At 42.1% G+C, this 25,803-nt stretch overlaps 1 protein-coding gene across 10 annotated transcripts in view; it reads right to left on the reverse strand.

The window, feature by feature from the left end:
• MARK2 (microtubule affinity regulating kinase 2) overlaps window positions 1–25,803 on the reverse strand; it is a 603,936-nt gene that overhangs the window by 425,249 nt on the left and 152,884 nt on the right. The gene's annotated exons all lie outside the window — the stretch shown is intronic.

Genomic DNA, 25,803 nt, shown 5'->3' on the forward strand with positions numbered 1-25,803 from the left:
CATCAAGATCTAGGTGCACTAGAAAAATGATCTGTGGCTCCCAGTGCTGAAAGGCTAGAGGGAACACACAAAGACTGAGCTGCATTTGAAAAGAAGTGTTGGGTGCAGTATTGTAATAGTCGGGTTTGCCCAAGTGTGGTACTGAGATGCAGTAGCAAAACTGAGCAGGCTTCAGAGCAACAGCAGCTGAGTGGTGGATATTTATACGCAGTGTGACACTAATTAAACATTGTTGTGTTTGTACCTCCCCTGGAGCATAGATGCACTATTTGTGTCCTTTGACTGTTCGTTTTCAGGCGCTACTTTTTTCTTTAAGCACTCCCCAAGAGTGCATGTGTTTGCTAACTGCCTCACTAGTGTGCTTCTCTTTCCCATCCGTACTCTTGCCTGTCTGCTTCTGCCCCTCCCGCTGCCACTGATGTCAAGCCCGTTAACTTTTCCCCCAAACTACATGGTTCTCTTGGTAATAATCTGATTCCTTCCCAGTGCCCTTTGTTCTGCATCCCCCACCTGTGCCACTTCCGCCATAACCCCATCCTGCATGGTTCTACCCACCACCACTGCACTGCTTGTGCTCCACATTGCTGTTTCATGTCCATGATTCTTTGTGCTCTACTCCCAGAGAAGTTGCAGATAATTTGAACTGCTTCGCCCAGGATCAAATGACCTGCAGGAAGTTCAGATCAACTTTACTTAGTAACAAACTCTGGATCTACACTTCTAAAGGCATGCAGTGGCACTAAGAACCATTCGATCTACAATCAGGGTCTAGAGTGTCACAGTTGAGGGTATCAGACCCTTTGCTTTCTTTCACTGAAGTGCAGACTTCCCATCTGACACCCAACATTAGAATTGTCCCTTCCCTCCCAGAAAAGCTGCACAGTGAGTGTCACAAAGGCGCAAAGTGGTGGCTACTTTCTGTTCAAGTTTTAAATTTAACTGCAATGACTCTACAATTGACAACATCACAATTTTAGTTCACACCTATAAGACAGCTTTTAGCTCTATGAAGGTAAAAGCCTATTGTGGACCACAGTGCTTTACGTGAAATGGAAAATGGTGGGTGAAGAGTTCTTAATAAGGGTATGGCCCAACTAATTAAAGGTGTGGCTTAAAGCAAGCAAACTACAACTCTGTGCCACACAGACCCCTGCAGGGCAGGGTTTGGCCAAGCCTTCAAGGATATGGCATTTTTGGGGGAGGGGGATGGGGGTCACACATTAAGCTTAAAGCCAAAGAATTTTCGGGAGATGAGACTCGAGGCCCTTTGGACGATGTGGAGATGGGCTCCTATCATTTTGCATTACTCCACTGGCCTGTGCTTTACACAGCATGCTGACCAGCATTTAGGCAGCTCTTTGTGAGTGTTCTGCAGTTTGATATAAATGAGTAACAACGATTTAGTTGTAAATAATTGGAATTGGTAATTACAAATGGTACATAAGTATATCACTGTGCACACTGCAGAGAGGTCAAGAATTGGATGAGCTCTGTTATGACCCACTGGCTCTCACTACCTTCTACCTCAGGTTCAGAGCTTTCAATGATGCTCCATTAGGAAGCCCACAACCAGAACTCACCCAGACATCCGAATGTGACTCAAATCACATACATCATACAAGCACTGAACAACCTTCAGTTTCAGTTAAAATGCAAAATTGCACAAAAATACAGGGAGCTTATAATTTCAAATTCAAAGTCTTTACTTACATAAAAGATGCCATATGTCTACATTAAAATATTGGCAAAACCAATATGTCCAAAAGGTGAAACCTCTCTGCTTTGCCAAAGGGTCTCATCAGTAGCCAGTTAAAACATATTTAGCTTTGATACACAAAGTACAGCCTGGGGACCGCATTCGGCCCTCCTGACCTTTCATACGGGCCCCCGGTCAACAGGAGCACTGGGCTGTTTTTACTGGACACAGCACTAACAAAAATACCATGCTAAACAAACAGACAAGCATTTATTTGAAGGCTAATAAGTGTTAAAGAAACGAAGTAACTATGGAATCCTGCACCACTTAACTTTAGGAATACCTTGATTTTGTAAACATATCCTTCAGCAAAAGTGTAAAAATATGACCGACTCTTCAAATTGCAAAAAGTGTATTTAAATAATATGCAGAACCTTTTCACCTTAGCACAACTGATTATATTAGTGCATTGAGAAGGATTTGTTTAAAAGTGATATTTTTCAAATATGAATTTAGAAACATTAATGCTTCCCCCTACCCTGACAACAATGCTACTAGAGAAGCAAACCAGTTGTTATGTGCACTCCTTGGGTGGCCTGGGTTTCCATTATACATGGACAAAATTAGTTTATTAAATCAAATACAGGCGAAGGCTTTGTACAGCACACAGCCTGAGGTCATGTTTTTTAGGTCCTCATATATGATAATAAAGACAAAGGAGGGAAAGTAAAATGAAACAATTGCCTAGGATCACATAATTTGGTAAAGTGAGGAAGCTGGGATTAAACCCAGGTTTTCTGCTTTTACATTGTTCAATTCAGCCACTAGCTGTATAAGCTTTGCTTCCCCTATACTCACCTTACTGCCAAATACCCCCCAAACCGCCATCCCTCTAGCAATAATGATGCCCTCGAATATTTCACAGACCAAATATGTTGGCCCCTGGGAAATGTCTGCGAGTACCGATGATCTATAGGCACATTCTCGACTGGAATAACAGGGAACAAAGGCCCTTTAGGAGGGTGGCACCTCGGCCGAATCAGCACTGCTCGCTGGCTGCTGTTCCTCCTTTGCCAATTACCCTGTTACTACACCATCCTGCACACAAACACAGAAGGGAGACAGGAAATAAACAAGCTCCATAATTGAATTCAAGTTTCCGATTTTGAGCTGTACGTGTTGTCCTCTCTGCCCTTCCTGCGACCTTGGCCGCTTCGAAGCAGCCTCAGCCATGCTGCCGGCTCTCACCACACTGGAAGGCCGGAACAACTGCTCTAGGGATCACTCCCTGAAGGTCGTAAGGGGCGTTACCGAGGCGGAAAAAAAGCAAACAAACGCAAACCAAGTTTAACCAACACTCATTCTCAAGTACACTAAGGCAATCTAGGCCAACATAATGCCGGCCAATACCCGCCTTGAGCCGACAAATCTTTCACGGGGAGGGCCAATCTTTTACAAGAGTAATGTGAAACTGATCCAAAGAGGGAGTACCACAGGTGCATACTATTATCAGAATGAACAAAAACACTACCGGGTTTCAAGAGCTCTCAACGAAAACAAAGCTGCTCCTTCCTCGCTGCTCCATAACTACAGGAACAGGCGAAGAGGTACTGTATTCTTGACTGCAACTCTGAGCTCCTGTGCTTCTGCACCTTTCTGCTTCGAAGGAAACCACTTCCAGGGCTGGCAGACTCTTGTCTCAAACATCCTTCATTTAAACATAACCAGGGCAGCTGGCCTCCACCGCTTTAACAAAACCACTACCAGAGGGGGTAGTGCTTTCCCTGTCTCCATCAAAGAGGAGCTTGGCTGCTACCTGTAAAGGACTCAACAAGCACACTGCCACAGATGGCAGTCTCTTGACTTCAACCTCGTCAAGACAGTTACAAGGATCCTTTGAAATAAATAATCGCACGGACATATCTAGAAGTTTCAGGAGATGCTGCGGAACCGGGGGCTAGGGTTGCGAGGGGCCCACAGCAGCCCTTATGGCAATCTTATTTCAAATACAGGGTATGAGGCCTACTGCTCTTGCTGGCAATAGGGCCCTGTTAAGCCAATGAGTAAGAATGACGTTCAAAGGTTGCCAGGTGTCCTGACACAAACCTCTCATTTAAAACCGGCTAAAGCAGCTTGCTAGTGATGTTCCATGGTGCCAAGAAAAGATGTGTCAAACTGCACTGGCGATGGGTCCATCAGCATTTCACTACGGCACACAGATATCTTACCATGTGCTAAGAGAACTTCATGAAATGAGTACATCCTCCTAAAAATATTGCCTCCTCATATGAATGTCTATTGAAGTGAACGGATCTAAATTCAGCTCACCAATTTGTCAGGTTGTTATTGTCGGGCCAAACTGTGTTTTTTAGAGGAATAAGAGTAAGTCCAGGGAACTTCAGACGCAAATGCCATTGATAACACATACGTTCACGTGAAGCATCACCAGTACACACTGGCAAAAAATAAGTTAAAAAAGGACTGGCGATTCCTACATGCCTGGCTTATAAATGATGAGTGATTTTTGAGTCACTGATAGATTTAGGGAGGTCAGCACACGCGCACACTGTCATTCATTTTTACACTCCTGCATTATCTACCACCGACTCATTCTTATAATCACCAGCTTAAACAACCACAACATAACACACACACTCAACAGAATATGCAAAATAAACTAAAAGAATAGAAGTGGGAAAAAAATATGCTGACAGAAACGTGACGGGCACGTGCTTCCAAGAAGAAATAAATATATATACAGGTGTCCTTTGCAATTGTACTGTATGTAGTGTGTCAGTTTTAAAGTTCTAGCATAGCTGCCACATTTAGAAGCAAAGTGCTGGCCATCTTGGAACAGTAAAAAAGAAGATACACTATGGACAAAATCATTCCATGACTGTTTGGTTTAGAGGCGGTGGCTGCACATGATGTACACTGGTGATGAAATGAGCGGCAAAGAAGAAGCCATTAGACCTGTCAGGTGAGATGTAGTTTGCTCTACAAAGAAACTAAAAACAAAAAGGAAAGGAGACTATGAATGCAGAAAATCAATAAAAAAATAAATAAAATCGATCAAGCCCTCCAAAACTGGTATTCAGCACATGTCCAGGAGTATGTGCACATGATCAAGCAAATTACGTCACTTACAGGGCAAATGAGTCAATGGCTGAAGTGTCTGACCTTCTGTCCATGCTGTCATGAATAGAAGCAGAGTGTGAAAATACACACACACACACATATAAATATATATATGCATATACACACACACACATACACACACACACACACAAACAAACTAAATATATACACAGGCAGAGGTGGTCGCCACTACATAGTTCTAGTTAGGTCTGCTTTCCCATAGGCTGATAATTGTTTGGTTTGTTAATAACTTTGGCCTCGTCTGAGTAATCTTTACAAAACTGTCAAAAAAAAATATTCAACCACCTATGCTCAGTCCTGGATAATTTTGTGGTGATCGGTCCTGCAGGGGCAGAGACAAAAAGGAGGTTCTAAAACATAAAATATTCATGCATTTTCCATAGACTTCTTTAGGCACCGCTACAGCAAAAACTGCTTAACGGAACTACAACAAATTCGCAGGAACCTAGATCTTGGTTCGCAGACTGTGCTTATTCTGATTTGGTGTAAACCCGTTCAGTAGTTTGAAAAATTAAGGGTCAAAATTACTTGTATATTTAGACGATTGGGCTCATGAGAGTCCAGCGAGAGCGCAAATAAAAACAATGGTGCCCTGTCATTGGCTTCTCCCGTAAGCCTTCAAGCTCTTACAAGAGTGCCATGAGTGGTCTGATTGCCTAGCTGTTGGAATGTTAGAAATCAAATGGCCACCATTACTGTTTATTATAAAAATAAATTGGAGGCGGCGTGAAAACGAGACAAAAAAAAGCTATAGGGGGGGGGCAGCAGAAAGGCATGCTGTCCAGCTGTTTAGAGAGAGGAGGTGTCTAAAGGTTAACTACTGAGAAGAAAAAAAGGTATATTGTTTTTAACTAATTTTTGGGATCTCTCGGGACTCACAGGATCATGAATAGTTAAAAGGAGTAAATGAGCTCTCCATACACTCCATTAGTAGGAATGCATATTGTGGTGTCTATATTTGAAGGAAAGTGTGTAAGATGCAAGTACTGAGATGAGTAGATGGTTAAGTCTTGTGGGGTTTGTTCAATATTGTGAGCATCTCGCAAGACTAGCATGGAAAATTACTGGGCCTGCCTATAGTTGTTTTACGATCCCGCAAGAGTCTTACAAAATCGTATGTGTAGAACTCCATATATTTTTTATTTTTTGTTTTTATTTTTATTAAAGGGAGGGGCCAAGCTCAACCAATGTTGACCATTTTTAGGTTGAGCTAGGCAGCGTGCAAGCGCTGTCTTTGACATGTTGGAATAGCTTTTTTTTAAAGCTGCTTTGTTATACTTTTATATAGTCGTAAAAAGTTTTTACAGATATGTACCTACTAATGTTAAAAGTCTTGTTTTGCAGGAAAAACCCTGAATATGAATGTACATACAATTACTTTAGAAAAACACATCATAAAGTTTGTATATATATATATATATATATATATATATATATATATATATATATATATATAAAAAAAAATCTATGTCATTTACTTTATATTTTCTGGCTATTCATGCCTACGGAATGAAATAAAAGCACTCTTTAGTTTATTTTCTCAAATAGTTATTTGCTGAAGTGTCATTTATTATACATACCTAGGAATGACCCAAGATACTGCCTGCCCTTTAACAGTAATTGCACTCTGGAAATTGTATTTCTGGTCCATCTTCGAATCAGTGAAAAAAAAAAAAAAAAAAAAAAAAAAAGAGATCCTAGGTCTGGAAGATGGACTTTCTGCTGACAGTCATCTGGTAGCAGCTGTAATGCTCTGATATGTCACCCCCTGACGTCAACCTTGACCCTGACCTGTTTTCCCAACAGCAATTTACATGCTCAGGATTGTGTGCAATTTTCATTCCAAACAACTCAAAGACGAGAAGCTCAGAAATCACCATGATGTGGACTGAAAACTCAGCACCGGCTGATGAAGTCACATATGGCATGGGGGCTTCTAGGCCGTATTCTAGTCAGAACCCCCTCCTCCCAGCTCTCAGTCGCCCACCTCAGTGTTTATGCAGCTTGTCCAGTCAAGGCTTTTCTGTGGCATTTCGCAACTTGTAGTGCTGTTCATTGCATTATACAATCAGGACTACAAGTCCCAGAATACAACAATAAAACACCTGCACACGTGGACCTGGGAATCTTGTGCAGACGGAGGAGGTTCAGGCATTGCTGAAAGACAAGACATCTAGCGCAATGATTCCAGAGGGACAGAAGGGGTAAGGGAATCAAATATTATGACAAAACATTTCTGGAACCTTCTCATTATCAAACGGGACCTTGTTAGGAGAGCGGAGAGTCTGTTTTAATAGACTGATGATTCTGCCCTTTTGTGTTTTTGCTCCTCAAGCGTTTGACATTTCCCCTTTCTTCCTGTCTCCTTCGTCCCTTTTCACCTCTCCTTGCCCCATGGCTCAATGGGTGGTGTTCTGCCAGGGTAAAGAGAAGGTCTTCAATTTCTAAGATTCAATGGAGGTTCACTTTTCATATTGCATTACACTGGGACTTGCACCACAAACTAACGCTACAATGGTTGTTTTTATCTCTTTTATCCCTGGTAAAGGTTTTCATTGGGTTTACATGCTAATCATAAATGCTTCTTTAATTTCTCCTAATTGCAATCATAACCATGATTCAGGCCAATGAAACATCCTTATAGCACTATGACTGTTTGAACACTCTTGATATGTTTAAGTGACCCTTCTAGTTTATTTCTGTCATTACTCCTTCGTGGCTGTCTTGTTTTTTGGAAATGGTGTTAGCCAGCTAGCAACTCTGATGGTGGGATTGCGAAAGTGGTATTCTTTTGTAAACAGCATGGCAGATTTAAATTAGGATGCTAAATGACAACATTTTCATTTTTTGCTGCAGACAGAGGAAGAAGGTATACGGAAGTGCTTAGTATATGCAGGGCCACTGGAATTATGTGGCAGGAAGGGACTAAATCATGAGGCAGGGTTGACAAATTTATGTCCAATTATGTATTTACAACACCACTAGCTCTAACTCTTGAAAATGCGAGGCCTATTGAATTGCAAAATGCTTATTACATGGTTGAAGAAATTCTGTAATGTGACTGGGTGCAGACCCAGAGATAGCTCATTTTGTCCTTGGTGCTTTGGAGGAAAAAGACATCTGAGTTGCGCTAAGCAGAACTGAATATATCTGGAATTGAAAAAGACTGGTGTCATTTGCATTTAAGAAATAATTCCAAGCTCATGCATTTAGTAGTATATTTCATAAACAGTGTTATAAAGTGTTGGTAAGTGTACTAATGCTGGTAAACTTATTATACACTATGTTTACAGAGTGAGACGTTGTTTGGGGAGGTGTAGATGTGTTAATATAGCTTATGAGAGGTACAGATTAGAATTGCAAGAGATGTTAGCAAGATTTGCAGATTGTGTTAAAAAATGACGTGTACAAACTGTACTCGTTAGTAAAGAAAACACTTTCTTAAACTATAAAACAAATAATGTAATACAAACTGTACTGTTATGAGTCACTGTCCATATAATTTAGCCCTATGAAATGTAAGAGATTATGCTATCTGTAGAGTGAAAAGTTGTGATGATTGTTAGCAAAGGTGTCTCAAGAGGAATGTGTTACTTTATAACTTTTTATGAAATTAGGCTTGTTGGAATGTTCTAATTTATTTCTGAAAAACTGTGTGCTGGGTGAGGGTGTGGAATATGAGAAGAAAGAAATATGTTACTGGTACATTCGATGTAAATATGTGTTTGTGGGTGGAAAATGTAGAAAGGTTTAGAAAATATACTGTGGTGTCACTGGTATCTGTTATTGACCAATATGTAGCTTATTTTGGTTATTTTTTTTTTTTTTTTTAGGAGGAAAATGGAAATGTGTCTCTGAGGAAATAAGTATCTGCTTACATAAGTAGCAAATGAAGGCCTTGTTAAGATGAGCAGGATTATTGTGTTGTTCAGCAATAACTACTTCTTCAGGCACAGTTTATTCAGGTTAGAATGATGTGGAGGTGCATGTACAGTTGTGTAGTTCAGCATCATGAGGTAACTCTGCACAAGCTAGGCTTTGTGAACTGTAATTTATAGATCTGGTGCTTTGCTGAGATTTTATTGCCACCTAGTCCACCATCACATACCAGGAAACAGAAGAGTCTTTGGTACACTAAAGGTAGTTAAAAGACTGGAAAAGAAGTGCTACCAAGGTCAAAATCGAGTAGGCAAATTAAGCAAAAAGAGGGGTTTGTATAGCAACTGATTATAAGCGTTAGAAAAAATGTTACCTATTTTCAAGTTGTTTATTTTCTTTGTATTATAGGTCTTCATATCGTTTGTTAAAATAGCTGTAGCAATTTTGTACTATTGTTAAATTGTTTTGTTGTAATTAAGTTTAAAGTCACTTTGGATTACTTTCTTTAACACTTATTATACATTTAAATAATATTATAGCACTGCAATATTCAGTCCAACTGGCAGTCCCATGTTGAGGGACTGAATATGCTACTACACGTGTATGTATGTCAATGGCACTATGAGCATCTTTTATCCTACAAAGACTTGTTAATGGAGAATATGCAGCTATGGTTACTTGTCATGTAACAGTGAGGTGTTCCTACAGAGAGGCAGTGCACCATTTTATCATAATGCACACTATCAGCTGGTGTGCACACCCTATTATGTATGGGTGTTGCCATTGGGAGGCAACTGAAACAGAGGTGATTATGTAACCACAATCAAAGATGAACACAAGTAGTCCAAGACAGTTCTCAAGAGAGGATTCTCCTATTCTATACTCTACTATAGGCTTTCACCAATATCAAAAGAGGCCTGTGCAGAGAGAACAGTTTCAACCCACAGCCTACTTTGCACATATGTTACTGTGGGGATATTTCTCACCTGAGAGGGAAGTGTGTTTTAATATAGTCTCTTTAGTAGTTGTGCAGGACAGAATTTTGAGCATATAGGTAATTTCAACTCCATACTTTACTTGTACACTTGTCAAATGGGGGAGAGCTGTGACCAGAGAGATAAGCCATTTCACACCCTAATTTGCACACCCATAATCCAAGAGAAAGGTCACAAGAGAGGTTAGTCTCTCTCCACACTATACTATGCAGAGTTATCATGCAAAAGACTTGCGTGAGGAAACAGGATAGTTTCTCCCCCACTGACTATTATGTATACATCTCAGCATGGGAGGAGGTGTGAGTAGAGAGATTAATTTTTCTCAAACTCCATTACACCTTTCATCCTGATAAAATGTGTTAGCAGACAGGTCACTTCCTTCCTAAACAGCACTGTTTATCGCTGTAGTTCAAAGGATACATATCAGCACAGAGGCCACTGCTTTCCTACACCATCCTGCACCTCCTTGTTTTCCTGGAAATAAGGTGTTAGTGGAGAAGACCATGTTTCCCTACATACTACTGCATATGTCTGCCTGCTAGGGAGAGCTGTGAGTCGATAGGGAAAACCATTCCCACACCTTAATATATACCGTTATTTCTGTGGGGAGTGGTCTCAGTGGGCAAGCTAGTACGTGTTATACTTTCTAAGGAATAGTGAAGTCTGACATGCGAGATGAATACCTTTCCCACCCTATGCATACTACTGAGCCTGGGGAAAGGAGTGAATGGAGAGCAGTGTCTCAACACTCTACTCTACACACTGGTTACCTTCATGCTAGGTCTCAGTGGAGAGGCCAGTCACTCCCCATAGTCTAGTAGTGCGGATTATAATGGATAAGTATTGTAATGACGGAAAATATAAATTCTTCCTCTGAAGTAATTTTACGATCTTGCAAGTCTCTCTCTCGGGTTTGCATTAAAAAAAAAAAAAAAAAAAAAAAGAGAGGGAGCGAAAATCTGGTGCATATAAATTATACATATTACAACAGGATATGTTAAGTTAAAATGCAAATTCCATTATAAATGTACACTGTCGCAAGACACTCGAAAAAGCGTAAATCAACAAACACTGCCCCCTCTCTGTGGACACAGGTTACTGTGTGCTTGGCTCGCGGAGGAAACTCGCAAGAGTCACCCATTATATGTATGAAAGCATCATGGCTGTCACGAGTCACGTGAGGCACCAAGAATGTTTAAAATAAAAAAAATAAAGGTAATATATATATTTTTTTGAATGTACAACAAAAACAAAGAAAAAATAAACCTCCTTCAAAACAAAGGAGGAGGAAATAAAAAAACCCAGTAAAACATGTTTTTTTAAAGAACCTACTGCCTAGGTGGGCATTTATGCTCTTGGACAAGCTTGCCCTGTGCAGCCCTGCACGTCTCAGAAGAAAACAGTATCTGCTTGCATAAGCAGCAGAAAGGGCTTTGTTCAAATAAGCATGGTTATCTGTTTTAAGGTTAGGTACCTAGGCAGGCACAGTGTCACCAGGTTGAAAACATGTGGACGCCCCTGAGGAGTTATCAAGCTCTGCACTGCATGGGCTAACTCAGCCAGATCAAGGAGTTGAGGGTGCATGGCTCTCAAATGTTGTCACATCCCTGTAGCACTCACGCTGTACTGCTTGTTCCTACTGCCCCTGCTGAACTCCTTTTTGCATATTTTTACATATGCCATTAATAGTTAGTTCCCCCCACCAGGCCTCGTTTATAAGAATTGCCACACCAAGGACCCTTTGGGTCGTCAAGTTGTAGGAACAGCACTAGGATGTTCACCTGAATCCAAGAATGACATTCTGGTGACAGAAAATCAGCAATGTCAGAGAGCTAGCCAAAAAGGTCTAACAGCAAAGCCCAATAGCTAAGTGAAGCAAAAAGGAAGGCATCTTCCTTTGCTAAATATAGGCATCCACAGAAACGAATCCCAATCCTTCCTTGGGATCTGTTTCCTCTCCCGGGGGACTCATGAGAGGTTCACGAGTTAGTAACAGAACTTTCTTTATATGTCAAATGCAAGAATACGTCAACTGTTTTCCTATTTCAAACAACACTTATCGTGTCTTATTTTCTTCAAAACTACCACAACACACTGTTATGAACTTAATTTCAAATGTCCGATCTCATGAGCGGATCGGGAGAGCTGGACAGGAAATACAGACCCCTTGTGCAAACAAAATAGTTTATATAATTTACTTACTGTAATGACTATTAGTGCTAAGGTCTCAATACTCTTCCCACAAGAGTGATCGCACATGTTAAAAATAGACGAGTATACAGTGAAAACTCAGTTTGCAGTATAGGCAGAACTGATCAGTGTCTTTTTTTTAAATATAAATTTGAAGTTTATATAAAAATAGATACAAAGACTAAGAAAAATATGCTGGGAATATTTCTCAATATGTGAGTTACAAAAACTAAGTGAAAATTCTCAGCACAAACCTTGCTGGAGTACTTTCTATTTATTTATAAATATATTTCCATTTAAAACAAAACCCTTCAAATTCACTGAAAAAAAAAACAAAGGTTAAAGAAAAGTTGTAGTTAGGTGAAGTTCTCAGTGAGATTAACGTTTCCAAAAAAAAAGAAGAAAGAAAACAGAAATTCAACAATTGTAGTTAGCAACACTAACTATAACTTGTGCCGTTGCCATGCACTGCTTATGACCTAACATAAGACATCACTCATGCCATATTCTATTACATCATTTATGACACCATTAAGAACGTCCCAAATGATATGATATTGATGACCTCACTGATGACATCATCCAATGAGTGTCCTAGTTTGTTTTACAGTTCACATAGAGGCAGGTGACTACAATAGTACTGTTCTGCCTAATTTTGAACAGCCTTGGTCCACCTATGATTGTAAGCGTGTACAAAACGAACTTACACCTAATGCTCCATAGATGTGTAGAGGTATAAGTCTTTGCATCGAAGAGTAACTCTGTGTGCAAGGAACAGTTGAGTTGTATTCATTATGGTCTACGAAACATTTTGCTTCTGCAGGAGAAGTTTCCAACAGGTGAAATACTCTTCGTAGTAGATACTAACTTTTGTAAGCATCCTTGAGTTATTAGAGAGAATTGTGTCAGGGTAATGATTTATAAGTCACATAGAAGAATGGATGCACCATAATGCCTGCTTTCAGCACCTATGGGAGTTGTTTCTGTGTTTGTAGAAATGATGCCCGATCTTGTCCTGAGCTTTTTTGTACTTACTGTCAGACCTGTAATGCTATAGTATTTTGTACAACGGTATGGAGAAAAATGGAGTTTGGGTCATGTTAATGTCATTTGATATATCAAATTATATCATAGAACATGTCAGTGATTTTACCCCCACCTCCAAATGCCACACAAATAATCATAAGTGTGAGAGTAAACATTCTCTCATGACTGTTGGTTTCATCACCTACAGCTTTGTCCGTCTCTTTTGAATATCATTCCACTTCAGTTGTAGCTCCCTTTAAAATCAACACTAAGGCCCTCTAATTCCCCCACAGTGCAACTGGCTATTACAAACTAGACAATTAATTTTCACACCCACCCGTCATCATTCTTGAGAATTTTTTTATTACAGATTACATTGTACTCCCAGTACCACTAAGATCAGTCTTTATTTAACATGCTCTACACACGTACTGTCAAGGAAGGCATCTGGATCCAAGACCAATAGCCAACACAATGATTGACTATCAGTGACCTCACCTTCAGACCATGCTTTCACCACATACCCTGGTCAATATCCCAAAATACACCCTATCAATACCCTTCTTCATTTCTTTAAAAAAAAGAAAAAGTTCTGAACTAAACCCATGAACTCACAACACTGCAAGCAACTAATTCCACTTTGCCTTGAAACATTCTTCTGAATCACATTAGCCTCTGCGCATATTTTCCTGGTTGGAACAACACTGGTTTTCACTTAATGTGGAAATCAAACGCAAGCATTTTTTTATTTTTTTATTTTGCAGCGGTTGCAATAAGAACCAACAATGGAAAATCTTCAAACATACAAACAAACCTTGGTCATATCAAGTTTGGCCATAGACAATAAACAAGTAGGCATCCTTCTGATTTCAGAACCAATTCTACTAAGGTTACCTTAACGTCTATAGACTGCAGCCTACTTTAAGAGATTAGAGAGCTCACTTAGGGAACCTCAGTGGTAAAGGTTCTGGATGCTTACATAAACAATTTTATCTTTTCCTGATCCCAGAGAGAACATTTATCATCAAAAAGTGCCCCTTCCAAAAGGGATGCAGAGCCTGCCTGGCTATGATTAGCAAGCCAAGCGATGGCTCAATGATGAAGCATGCCACGTAATTTTACACAATTTTAGTTTTTTCCTCATTGTTCACAAGCAACGCACCCTTACCTTGTACGGTTAGCATTTCAGGTGCAATAGTGATCAGATATCTTTACTGTATCATATAAATAAAGCTACAATTTCTGACCCTGTATCCTTTTGATGCTGTTTGTTCTGTGTATGAAACACAGTAGGCTTGCATCTATTACCCTAATTACAGTCCATGACAATAAACGAACACTTCCAATCATACATTGTCTCAACATCTTTTTAAATTAGCCATTAGAACAGTTTTTCTAGCTAACTGATGCATGAAGAGGATCAGTAGAATGCCAAACAAAAAAGTGGCGGCAAAAAATACCTTTATGAACTTGGGGATGTGCGAAATATGTAATTTGCTTTAATGTAATTATGTGAAAGGTATGAGAAATTATGTGCAATTCAGCCAACTGCAAATCTTGCATTTAGCACTATATTTTAGCATGAAATGTGCCCTCGTGTCTATTTTGGCCATGCGGACACATTTCATGGTTGAAAAAAAAAAAAAGTGGCGCCGCAAACAACAGCTGCTTGCGTTCTTGTCATTTATGTTGCCATCACGCTATCGTTTTGGCACAAACGTAACAATTGTGTCATGCAGCAGTTTAAACAATTGCGGAAATTTCTAAAAATCACATGAATTATGCCACTGTAGTTGTAGAGTAAAGAACAAAAATCGGGTGGAATTTTAACATTACAATGATAGGAATTCATAGCAAAGACACTTAAGGAACACGCACCTACAAAGCTATGAGCCCCCTTCATTTCCTTCCACAGGTTGAAGGCCATGGTCCTTTTGAGCATGGATGTCATCAGCAGCCAGACCCTACAAGGGATCTTGCCTTCCTGCTGAGCGGCTGATCGAGAGACAGGTTCTACTGAGCCGGGACCATCACAAGAAAATTGCTCCCCTCTATGAATAGCTGTGCTCAGCAGTTGGTCAGGTTCAGAGGGGGCTTTCTGAGCTCTGTGTAGAGTTCTCAGATAAGGTAGATTCACGACTCGGATTGGTCTTTATACAACTTGATATCATTGCCCTTCCCTCTACTCCCGCTATCAAGGCACACAAACGATACAGTAATTTAAATATTTTTCCATTAACTACAGCATTTAGGCAGGCCGGTCATACTACTGTGAAGGCAGCACTTAAGAGGAGCACACTAATCTGCCCAGATAGCACACAAGGGAGGCTGACCTATTAATGCATAAAGGCACCACCAAATACCAATGTCAGAGAAGGAACCATTAGAGTCGACGGCTGTTGACGCAAAATCCCTATTGTGCACTAGCAAGTCTTGAGAGGCGAGGCAATGTTTGTATGTGACTCGCGGCTCGTTCCCCTAATGTGACACAGGGCTCGTTATTTATAAAGGCAGACCCCAAACACCTCCTTCCCAAAACGTCAGTCTGCCATGAAGTCTCTCATAAAGAAATCATCCTACTTGAATGTTGAATTCAAAAAGGTGCTCTCATCTCCTGATACTCTCAGTTAACGAGTCCTCTGGCCCCAAATAAAGTCAAAGGGTGCTACAGCACCTAAACATTTCACTTAATTTTCTCCTCTCACCCCAGGTGGTTATAAACGGGTGCTCTCGGCACCTGAAGAACTCACATAAAGGGGTATCTTTAATCTGAGATCGATTTGTAACATGATAACTTATTTAGTAACAGTTTCATGCGATACAACCCTCCCAACCAACGCTCCCAAGATTGGCACAAAAAAAATTAAAATGCTAAAAGATTTTAGTATCGGTCACAAGAGTTTGGATTCTCAAATACTGGGCTCTGTATAGTATAACCAAAAATTATAAACAGAGGTTGTGAGATTCTTCCAAACATTCATAAACATTAAAGAAAAAATTCAGACAGTGATATAAAGGAATTTTGCAACTAAATATGAGAAATATATCTATGCTTAGGATTTCATAGTCAGTGAGGCAGATATGGGTTTGGGGCAGCATATGTAGTAGCTGCTGATACACAGGAGTCAGTATCCGATACTACTGCACCCCAACTGCACAGCCAAAGTTACTTCGTTTCTATGCTTGACTAGGAGCTGAACCCTCAAAGTCAAGGTGTAAAGAATACAGATAAGGAGTCACGGTTCAGAAGAAAAATAACTGATTGCGGGCGAAAGTGGTAATGAAATACTGTAAAGAAGGGCCGGTGGCTATCAGCTCAAAGCTGGTAAAGAATCTTAACAAGCATTGGCATAGATAATAGGTCTCGCCTTTGGGACCTTATAAGTGTTTAGGCATGCAGCACACTCTCTCTTATGTGGGCAACATGAAAAGTTGTTATCTTCAGCGTGTGAAGCACCCCTCTAACCTGCACTATAATGGTGTGTCTCTGCTGCATGATGCCGCTCAGAAAGTGACACTCGGGCAACACATACTGCGTGTGTAACATGGATGGCTGCACTCACTTTTCAATTGTTTCATTTCGCACTGCTATTTGGCAAGACATGGGATAAAGGTTTATGTTAGAGCATGTTCAGTGTGTAGTGAAACCCTGTGGTTTGCAGCATATTAAGATACAGACTGGGAGATGCAGGACGGCAGGGCTTACTGGCTTACTGGCTTCTGGCATAAGTGGCATCCTTTTTTCAAGTCACCACGAGGTACAGAACAAGAGAAAAGAGGAACTAAAATAACCATTAATCGCTGCTTAACGAGAACAGATCATATACATTAATTTCTTAGCACTATATGTCTAGAATACACCACATACTGCATGCCTTCCAGCCTGAGCTGCTTTTATCTAACTGCCGGTTACACAGCAGTGACAGAACTGTGCATTACCTTTACTAGAACACTGAAAATGTAAAAAAAAGACAGTGCAGTATGAGCACTAGCGCAATCAACATTTTTTTATTTTTTTTTAGGTTCCAGGGCATTTTATCCATTAATCAACGTGATGGTGTGGGGCTGGGCGCTCATGGAGGACAGGCGGTGGGAAGGGAGAGGGTTGTTAAGAATAGTCAATGCCAGAGCAGGCAGCAGTCAGAGAAGGGGGTGAAGCCGAAGGACATCAACAAAGGATCCTGGAAAGCAGGGGGACTGGGATTGGGGGTGAGGTGGGTAGTTGGGGATTGGAATTGGGAGTGCAGGGGGTTGGGGGGGTTTGTTAAACAAAAACCCACACAGGGAAAATGCAACACAGAAGACAAGTAGGCAATGCAATGCTTTAGGACGGGGAGCTACAGAGGGGAAGGAAGGGGCAGTCACCAAATGAGTGGTAAGCAGCAGGAGGTGGGTAGAACAACAAAGAAGCGTGGAGGCAGATGATTAAACAAGCAGGGGGGTGCAGGAAATAAGAAAGGTGCATGGCCTCCTGAAACCTGACAATGCATGAGACTATTTTAATTTTGTTAGATGCACCATGTGGAGAACAGGGATAGCAGCAAAGTGTTTTATTTTTAACACAGCCTATTCTCCTTAGAAGAAGCAAGGTGCTCTCTCAAGAGCATCGCTCATTTATATACTGTTTCCCTACTGGCTGCGACAGCAGGCTACATTCTCAACAATCCTCCTGCTCTTGTAGTGAGGACCATATTTGAAGGTCCACGCATGTGTACGTACACAGCAACACAGAGAAATGAAAGCTGCAAACACAGGAATTTAACTTCAACAAGACGACAACAGAGATTATTGCAGTCATTACAGGAAAGGGTCTTGATTTATTACTGCCCAAAAGAAAAACAGAGAAATGCTACATACGTCGAGAGAAATGAGTGTTAACAAAAAAAACAAGAGGCTGTTTAACATAAACAATGTCCTTTTGTGAGGCTACATCCGCAGGAGGAATGCACAGAGGCCTGGGGAACAGGTGCATGGTATTGCAGGAAGGCACGCTTATCTGGGTATACAAGGTTGCGCTGGCTTTGCTGCAGCATCACCTTTGCTCGCAAACGCCTGTGGCCTCTTTTCTTGATTGTGGCCATGTTGGTGGGCTCTTTACTGCAGAGTGCAAGAGCCAGGTTTGCCCTGACCTGGGAGAGAGGTCTCATGGGAGAGGAGCTGCTGCGGCCTGGTGGTGGAGGGGACTTGGAGAAAAAGTCAAAGAGAGTACTTAGACGGGACATGGCGGTTGCTGCTCTCTGGCTCCACTGTGGCAGCAAAGGGGATCTGCACAGAGAGCGCGGCTTGGCACTGACGGGGAAACCAGCAGCAAGGACACTGCGAACAAGCAAAGGAACACCCAAAAAAAAAAAAAAGCTCCAGAAGAGAAAGTGAGTGTTCACAGCTGTTCAGAACATGTCCTAGAGAAGCCTGGTAAGGGTGCGGCAAATAAAGCGACCGCACAGCTTTCAAAGTCAATAAATAACAAAACACAAGCATTTGCAATGCAATGGGTCTCGCGTTTGCCCAAGTTAGAGCTATTATTGCTGTAAATTCCTAACTGGGCTTTTCTTGACACAAATTGAAAAGTAAAACAGTTGAAATATGCAAGCTGATACAAAGCGCCATGGCAGCCATGAGGGTGAGCGCGAAGGAGAGACACAAAACGAAAACAAAGCTCAATAGTTTTTAAAAAAAACATACTGCCGAGCCGCAAGGAGAAAGGATCGCAGCTTGGATTAAAGTGAAAACTGAAACCAGATGTGAGAGGGAGGCGGGGCCATCATACGCTGGAGGAAGCGTGACGTAGTTTGATGGCAAACAAAAATGTTCACTTTGTGAATGCTCCCTGAGCGGGAACTAGTGCAACATAGGGACATTTAGCACAATGCACCAATAAAAGTATTTAAGACAAGCACAACAAAGAACAAATGCAAGAGTGGGTGTGTCTTAAGCCCCTATACTGAACACAGAATGTCTCACAGAGACAGTGCATGCGCTGCCTAGGCTCTACCTAAAAACGCATTGAGAATACATTCAATTGAAGTCCCTTGAGAACTGATCTCTTCTGGTGCTGAGGGATGCTGGAGCCTTAAAATGAAAGAAGGGTGCTACACAAAGCTTATCCAGGAGCTAAGTGCTGGGCTGAATTAAGATACAATTGGGCATAGTAATAACATTCACAATCAAAGTCTTGTCAGAACTACTATTAGGTAAGATCTTACATAAAAGATAAGTAAGACACTCACAATTAGGCACAACAGGAAAAAAACAAAATCCTAGTACAGTCTGGAGCTGAGATACTATTCAAAACAATTTCACAGTATCTACACTGTAAAGCACTATAAACCAACCAACACCTGGGTGTTTGTACAATGTTATCCTATAGTCTGGAAAACAAGCGCTGTGCCATTTCCAAAAAACCTGATCTCAGTTCTTTCCAAGAGCAATGTTTCTCAATGCATAAAGGAGCCAGACATACGGTTGCAAGTAAAGTAAGCCAGCAATGAAATACCTACCATTTATTCTACTTTCTCAGCAGTTCCAGACATAAGGATAGGCAGCTCACAGGGTTCAAACCAAAGCAGCTGCAAATTTGCCCACAAATGTAAAAATAAATTTAAAAAAAAAAAAAAAAACACACACACAAAGCCCCAAAGTACCACCCAAATATGAACCAGAAATCCAACCTACAAAAAAGGAGAGTGGTAAAGAGACTTGTTTGAAGTCAGAGTTACAGTGGCAGTTAAAAGGATGACCCGGGGTTTAGGGAGTTTTTAGGGTAAAGTTTTGTAACATGTTACAGTGGTGTGCCTTCCAAATAACTGATCTTGTAACATAATCCGATCCGATCCGATCTCTCTCCTCCCTTTTCCAGCGAAAGTCATCGAGAAGATCGTCAACACTCAGCTCACCCACTTCCTCGAAGACAATTCCATCCTGGACCCCTCACAATCCGGATTCAGACGAAACCACAGCACTGAGACCGCCCTCCTCGCCGCCACAGATGACATCAGACATCAAATGGACAACGGCGAAACCTCAGCCCTCATCCTCCTCGACCTATCAGCCGCTTTTGACACCGTCTGCCACCGCACCCTACTGACCCGCCTCCAGGAAGCCGGCATCCAAGATAAAGCCCTCCACTGGATCTCATCCTTCCTCTCCGACAGAACGCAGAGAGTCCGTCTCTCCCCTTTCCGCTCCAAAGCCACCAACCTCATCTGCGGCGTCCCCCAAGGATCCTCCCTCAGCCCCACGTTGTTCAACATCTACATGGCCCCCCTCGCTCAACTGGCCCGCCAACATCATCTCAGCATCATCTCCTACGCCGACGATACCCAGCTCGTCCTCTCCCTGACCAAAGACCCGCTCACCGCCAAAACAAACCTCCACGAGGGACTAAAATCTATCGCCGATTGGATGAACAACAGTCGCCTGAAACTCAACTCCGACAATACGGAAGTCCTCATCCTCGGACGCACTCCCTCGGCCTGGAACGACTCATGGTGGCCCTCCGTCCTCGGACCCCCACCCACCCCTGCCAGCCACGCAAGAAACCTCGGCTTCATCCTGGACTCCGCCCTCACCATGTCCAAACAGGTCAGCGCCGTCTCCTCCTCCTGTTTCAACACCCTCCGAATGCTCCGCAGAATTTTCAAGTGGATTCCAACAGAAACCAGAAAGACGGTGACCCAGGCCCTCGTCAGCAGCAGACTTGACTACGGCAACGCACTCTACACAGGCATCCCAACCAAAGACATCAAACGCCTCCAACGTATCCAAAATGCCTCCGCCCGACTGATCCTCAACATACCCCGCCGAAGTCACATCTCCCCTCACCTAAAGGAACTCCACTGGCTCCCGGTAGACAAGAGGATCACCTTCAAACTCCTGACCCACGCTCACAAGGCACTTCACAACACCGGACCCTCCTACCTCAACACCAGACTTCACTTCTACACCCCAACACGTCAACTCCGATCCGCCAACCTCGCCCTCGCCATTGTACCCCGAATCCAGCGCAAGACATCCGGCGGCAGATCCTTCTCCTTCCTCGCCGCCAAGACCTGGAACTCTCTCCCCACATCCCTTCGCCAGACCCAGGACCTCCTCGCATTCAGAAGGCTCCTCAAGACCTGGCTCTTCGACCGATAAACCAGCAGCGCCCCCCCCCTCAGCGCCTCGAAACCCTGACGGGTACATAGCGCGCTTTATAAATACTATGATTGATTGATTGATTGAATATGATGCAAATGTCCATCCATTCTCCCACACTTTCTTACAAAGACGAAACTACAAACTATATCAATATTCAGGTTGTTTTTTTTAGTAACTGTTTTCACAAACGATGGCAAGAAACACAGGCACCGATTATGAATATGGCGGTCCAATACGGCAGTCAGGAGGACGCCGCCAAGCTAGAGGCTTCCCGACCGCCGTACTAGGATGTTCCCGCGAGGCCGGATAGTGGAGACAGTATGGTGGCATTGGCTTCCGCTTTAAGGGGAAACCAAGGGCAATGACGCCACACTGTCTGCGCCACCAGCACAGTCAGAATGCAAACAGTTGCCTTTGCAGACTGTGCTGACAGGGTTGATTCTCTGCACTACCCACGAGATGGGCAGTATCCCCCCCCCGCCCCTTTTTCGGCCCAGTCTGGAAAGGCAAGCTGTTATCAGTACGGTGGCTTTCCGCACCGATGCAACCACGGAATCGCAAACCGACTGCCAGTTTTTAAATCTGGTAGTCGGACCGCCAAGGATGCGGCAGTTGGACCGCGTATGACCACCACCACAGGTACGGCAGTCTGAGGACCACTGTACTTTTAATGTGGCCCACAGTTACTACAAAGTAGGGGTCCAGACTTGTGCTGGCAAATGGCCAAGGCCATGACTTGCTATTTTTTGATGGAGAGGACACATGGGCACTTTAGACATAAATAGGATCCTAATAAAACCCACTGTTTATTTGCATGGTTTAATCTTGTTCTAGCAGGTGGTAATAAATAGCACAGGGCAATTTTAATTATCTGATCTCTTTGATCTGTTGACTGCACAAGAACACAAACACCTTAAGTAGACTTACAGAGCTGTAATTTCTGACGTGAGAAAAACGGGGGCAGTCACAAATAGGAAAAAATGGTAAGCTGGCACTGCTATTTGCACAGAAAGGAATGTGAACCATACAAGGGTCTAATTTCACATTATGACTATTTCATTATGGATTACCACCAAGACAAGGGCCACTTGTGGAGGTTGCAAAATCTACCTTTGCCACAACTCCACTACTTTCAAGCACCTCGGCTGTCAGCAATCACAGCACGTGAAACTACCACAATTACTGTTGTGATCAGAAATCAATACTTACACGAAACTCTCACTTGAAAACAGCTTGTGTATTTGAGGGCGAACTGCTATCCAAGAAGATATTCACAACCGTCGCATGCTAACCTTTGTTCCTGATGAGAGTGCTGATTAATCACAACACCAGTTGTATGCTGGAGAAAAGGCTAGCTGCTAGTACAGTACTGGAAGAGTGAGTAATAATTAACAGGACTAGAATCATAAACAGTAACTTTCCCTATTTTTATGTCCAGGATTCTCCCACTTTAAACACGTGGTAGAACGATTAAGAGGAAGCTATGGGAAGGGGGAAACCGTGCAGGTTTAAGACAGACATTGAAACAAATGACACAGGGCACAGTAGGAACATTACAAATGTGTTGTCTTAGGTGTCTTCCTACACATTTCCTTGTTTGAAACAACACTCGTGAAAAGTGGTGGGAGCTGCCATAGACCAGGTCAAATGAACAGAAATGAGCTATAGATTCGAATGTGAGCAACTTCAAAGGAGCAGCACTTAACAGAAGCCTAAGCACTGTGGCTAACAGTATTTTCGCCTTAAGCAGCTATTGAATGGTTGTATGGGTTGGAGCTTCATTCTCTAACAAACTGTGCTACATTGGGAGGAAGAACGAAAGGGATATGTGTTGTTAAGACGGGGGGGTAGCTTTTATTCTGTGAATCCAAGGGGACGTAGGAGATATAGCAGACTGCTCCTTGTCTGTGCAACAGCCCGACACTACCAGTGATGTTATTTGTTGTGGCCTGCCGTGCCAAATGTTTAAAGCCACGAATGATGCAGCTAAGGGTCACGGTAGTATCCCTGTCTACTATTGTCCATTGGGTGTGCCATACGACACACCTAGATATCTTAAAGTGCTGTCTGAATAATGTGAGGCGAACGAGTTCATGAGATCCATCAGGAGGCCCATGATTTTGATCTGGTGAGCCCCTCTTTATTGCCAGCTATTGTTGGGCGTTGAGTTGCGTTTGAAGTACAGTAAGGCGAAAGGACCAATCCTTAAATTGGCCACATTATACACTCCACTGCCTGCATTGTTTAATCCCATTTACTGCTTCTACGTTGTTCCCCTGTTTGACTGGCTTTGCTCAGACACCTGTCTATCTGCCAGGCTTACTATCAGCCATTATTCACCAGCTACTAGCTAAGAGCAGTGTTTGTGCACATAACCCACTTAACTTCCATGAAGGGCGAAAGGTATCGCATGAACCGGAGTTTGCCCAAACCATCTATTCCATCTCGCTCACTTTCTTTCCCCCCTCACCTTTCCAATTAGAGTTCAAGATTGTTCTTGATGGGACAAGAACACAAAGTTAAAATGGGAAAGCCAACTGGTAGCAATTTGAGGGGTAGCGCAAGTACCAAACCTATACTAGAAGACAGCAAAAGACAATTCTTTACAAAATTACTCTTGTTAAGGACCCCTTTGGTGCTTCCGAAGGTGAGAGCACTAGCAATGAAAGACGTTGTTTACAGGGTCACAAAAACCCTGACACTCTGGCTCCAGAGGCAGAAATCTCATTGCACCATCTGACTAAAACCCAGCTGCTCAAATTCGCAGCCAACAACTATACATGCACACTGCTAGCTGTTCCTTAAATATCAAGTAATAAGAAAGTCACCAAGTATTTGGATGTATGCCCTCATTTGCGCCCATCTAATTATCACCAACTGCATTTATGAATCTGGGCATTCATATTTGACATACAAACTCAGACCTAACAGTGGGCAAAATAGACAATTTGGAGCTATGAAAAATACAATATGGGTGTAGAATTCGTTTTCCCTATTGTCCAAAATTGTCATATGCCACCAGTTATTTTCTTTTGATTAGCTACCTGCTGATATAGCCCAGATCTCTGTTCAGGGACTCTTGTGGCGAGAGCTTCTGTATTACAGAGAAGGCCTTTTTGGTAATGACTGCTTCCCTCATAAACAAATGAATCTAAATATCTCTCAACTATGATCTCTCCCCACTCTTAAAATACGGGATGTGGTATCTAGTAAGAGAACCAATAAATACTCTACATGAAAGCCACGGCCAATCAATGTTGGACTAGATAGCTGTGGATGCTAAGTGAGGAATGTGCATCCACCCTAGAGTTGCACCTACAGAGATTAGGAAACCAGTTAAATCCCTCATGGGTCTGGGATGTGGACCTCTGGGTGAGGTGTTCCATTGAAACAGTGGGCAACATGTCTACATCTGGGACCCTTCACACATTCAAAGAAGAGCGTGAGCAAATATAGGGTGCTGTCAGGGGAATTTTTTACCCCAGGCTGCCTGAAACATACTGCCAGGGAGCAATAAAGAGTTGAAAATGTCCACTCGATACACATGCATTGAACACTAAGAATGCATCTGCACGGGTATCTGGCAAACACTATAGGTTACATTAATATTAAAAATGTGAATCTATATGTAGCTAAGCACCACGATGATAGTGAAATAAACGTTATTGTAACAACAGGCAATGCTTGCCTTCACCAGCAGGGCACTGGTTACCGAGTACATAGTGTTTAAGCACTGCTGATTGTCATTTTGAGAGGTGTATATGTAAACCTGCCATATGTTGTAATCAATTAAATAGACTATAGAAAGAAAAGTCCACTCAAAGGTCGTCAGTCACTACCAAGCCCGTGGGAAAGCCATCTTCTCGGGAACCCAAGGAGGCTGTACCTTTTAGTCGAAGTTAACCCATTCAAATTCTGAGAACTTGCCCAGTCGTCAGGACCAAGGACACTCCAAGTTCTACAAGGAGGAGAGAGGAAATGCCTACTTGTCCCCCCTTACCTCCTCTTCTAATCACATCCAGCATGCTTGCAGCGTATCCAGTATGAAAGCCATCTTAACACCGCAGGCAAAAAAGCATAGGACCCCAATGCTTTTCTATACAGGTCGGGGTAAAATGTCATCCGCTGCAGTGTCGAAATGGAGACATATCACAATAATCAGCTTAAAAAAAATACACACCCCAACCCCCCTTAATATTTTCCTTGCAATTTGTTCTGGGTTTGTGTCATGCAATCAAAATCTTAAAATCAAAATCGTATACCCTCCCCAATAATGCCAGAATAAGGTCTCGAAATCAAGAAATCGAAATGGGTCCTGCATATGTAAACACCAGATATAACAGCTGAAAAAAATGGTGTGTAAAGAGCAACTCGACCCTGTAGAGCTTCGGGAGAGAACCTGTAAGTTAGTCACTCAAACAAAAACAAGCACTGGTAAAGTCAAAAGGTTTCACCTGTGTCAAATGTAATGGCTCTCAATGTTTTTAAACGTTGCACTGCAGAATTGAAAATTTATTAAAACTACTGCATGTATATCGCAACTTTTGTTTTTTGAAGTCAGGGCACATTTTTTACAAAATTAATACATTTAAAACATTGAAATGATTATTTAGTAATGTTATTTTTTTCTCAGCCTTACACAAAATATAAAAATGTATTTCATTTGTCACTAGTCTGACTTGCCATGCCTGTAATGTACATTGATTAGTTATGTAATAG

Source organism: Pleurodeles waltl, chromosome 9 (assembly GCF_031143425.1).
Source record: "Pleurodeles waltl isolate 20211129_DDA chromosome 9, aPleWal1.hap1.20221129, whole genome shotgun sequence".
In the NCBI taxonomy this organism is placed as follows: domain Eukaryota; kingdom Metazoa; phylum Chordata; class Amphibia; order Caudata; family Salamandridae; genus Pleurodeles; species Pleurodeles waltl.